This window comes from Nicotiana sylvestris, chromosome 7, assembly GCF_000393655.2.
Source record: "Nicotiana sylvestris chromosome 7, ASM39365v2, whole genome shotgun sequence".
Lineage (NCBI taxonomy): Eukaryota > Viridiplantae > Streptophyta > Magnoliopsida > Solanales > Solanaceae > Nicotiana > Nicotiana sylvestris.
In genome coordinates this window covers 126,993,417-126,996,114 of record NC_091063.1, presented here as the reverse complement: position 1 = coordinate 126,996,114, position 2,698 = coordinate 126,993,417, and the positions used below count along the sequence as shown (strand labels likewise).

General features: G+C 37.1%; 1 long non-coding RNA gene across 1 annotated transcript; it reads left to right on the top strand.

The window, feature by feature from the left end:
• Positions 1-979: 979 nt before the first annotated feature.
• Positions 980-2,462, top strand: LOC104226475 (uncharacterized). The gene is made up of 2 exons (XR_710848.2): positions 980-1,435; positions 2,237-2,462. It is a non-coding gene; the product is annotated as an uncharacterized lncRNA (long non-coding RNA).
• The last annotated feature ends 236 nt before the right edge of the window (positions 2,463-2,698 follow it).

Genomic DNA, 2,698 nt, shown 5'->3' with positions numbered 1-2,698 from the left:
TGATGACCGAAGGGGTTTAACCTCAAACCGACAGGATCTCGAAAGATGGCCCGAGCAAAGTCCCCGAGTCATCGGAGACTGAGGATGCCTCCCACTGTGATGGGAAACCGGTGGATGTACCTGAGGGGGCCAATTCTGAGGCCACTCAAAACGAAGAGAATGCCCAAGCAACCCTCTTGGGGTAATAAATGTTGAGGATTCACCATCCCTCCTTTCATTTTTCGAGGGGCAAATTCAAGAAGCCTAGGCCATGGGGAGCCCCGATGCGGGAACGAACCACGAAGGGGAAGATTTTTTCCGTGGCTTCCTCACGGGGGTCGAAGAGACTTCTGATCTGGGTGATGCGTCGAGTATCATCGATGAAGACCATCGACTTCTGTGTCAGGTAAGCCTTATCTCCCTTTTTTAATATTATCTTAGTCTTTATTTCTTCTTGTCTGATTTCCTTTCTTTCTTCATAGGCTTTGACGCTTCATCGGGAAGCATTTTCTAAATTTCGGGCAGAGCTGGATCGGTGTGAGGTAGAGCTGGATCTGTGTGAGGCCGATCTCAAAATGCATATAGAGGAGAGAGATGCCTGTAAATGCCTAATTTTTGCCTTGTGTGTGTGTGTATATATATATATATATATATATATATATATATATGTATGTGTTTGTATGTGTTTGTTCTTATTTGTGTATGTATAGGTTATACAAATTGAGTAATGGTTTGATAAACGAGGTACGGATTGGGCTAGTATAATTTAATTAAAATTGTGCCAAAATTGGCCCAAAATTTGAGCCCAAAGAGCCCAAATCCGGTCCAAAAGGGGGCTGCCAAGAAGAGCTTAAAACGACATAGTTTTTTCTTGAAACTACGTCGTTTTGGTTAAGTGACAAGATTCAATCTCATCCACCCATCTTTATTTAATCCAACGGTCCTAGTTTGTTCTTCATCCTAGGTATTTAAAGCCTAAAATCCCCAAAAATTTGCCTCATTTCCCCTTTATTTCCTCTCTCTTCTTTCCCTCTTCTTCTTCTTCTCTCTTCTCTCTCTCTTCACTCTCTCTACGCCGCCCCAGCTCCGTCCATTGCCGCTTGCCGGAAATCGCCGCCGCCGGCGGACCACCTCCAAACACCTCCAAATTCACGCCACGTAATCTCCACAACTTCCTCTTTCCATATCTCCAAACCAAATCCTAAAAAAATCCCTCAAACTCCTTGAATCTTAGATCTAGAAAACTTTTCCGTCACTTTTTTGCCCAAATTCTTGAAGCTCCAACCACTACCACCCCAAAATACATACATCAATGGATAGAGCTCCTCAAGACCTAGCTATTGATGTCAATTCTACCCCAAAAATCCAGCGACCAAAATCCGGCCTAATTCCGGCGACCACCCGGAACACCCTCTTTGGCATACCACCATTTTTCGGCATTTTGATGTGTAAAATGGTAAAATACTATTCTTTTTCATGGCTGATTTTTTTTTTAATTTTCAGATTTTATTTTTGTCTATTATTAATTATTTTAGCATTAGTTTTTGAAGTTTGAAATGTTAAATTTTCTATTTTTGCACTTGTTGAAGTAGTAAAATAGTTTTGTATTGATAAAAGCGAGGTAATGAAAAATACTTAAGAGTATATGGTACTTGTTTGGTTGTTTGTTTACTGCTTCAAGACTCTTTGAGTACAACACTCAAAAGTCAAATTATTTGGTAAGAAAATGTAGACATTTGGACATTATTTGAATAAAGTCTATCTTTGAATAGTGGAGAACAAATTTTGTTTGAAATACTTGACAAGATTTGAACTAGAAAGTCTTGCTTTTTGAATTTAAGAGCAGATTTTGTAGAAAAATCTGTCAAAAAGATTGATTTTTAATTTTTTGAAATAGCTGGTTATTTTGATATATAGAGGGGACTCCATCACATTTTGGAGGGGATCATTTTCTGCTTTTGAACATACAACAACAACAAAAAATTAGCAGCTGAAGCATCCTTTAGTAAGCTGAAATTGTAAGTCTTAAGAGTGAATCTTAAAGTGCAAACCTTTTTTTTAGAAAAGTATAAATCCTGTTTAGAGTTTGCTTCTGGGTTTCTTCTCTGAGTTTTCGAGCTGTTTTAACATGGATTTGTTGTTGGTTTTGCTGCTGTTGTGCTGCTATTTTTATGCTGCTTTAGTTGCTGAGCTTTCATTCTTTGTTGCTGTATTTATTATTCTGCGACTCAGGTAACTCTTTAATCTTATGTTGCAGATGTTTTCACATTAACAAGAAGATTTGAACTCATCTTGATTGTTGGGGGCATGTCCATTTAAATAAATGAGTGCTTTGCTAAATTTCTTTATTGTTTAAATATATCTTGTTGTAGTTCATATGTAAAATAAATCCTTGGTTGATCAAACACTTTTTTATTCATGTGTTATTTGTCTTTACTATCTATTATAGTATTGATGCATATAAAATTGAGATGTTCCAAGTAGGTTGCAATGTGCTTAAAGACTCATTTTGCAGCTTTGTAGTTCTTGCCAGTTTATGAAAAATAACAAAAGAGACATGCTTGAAACCTTTATTTATTTTTACAGATTTTATATGTGACCATCTCTGCTAGGATTTTAGATTTTTTTTTGGTAGAAAGTGGCTAGATCCTAAATATGTTTTGAAATTGCTAGTTAAAAATAAGGATTAATGGCTTAGAGCAAAAGAGGCCAGACTCGC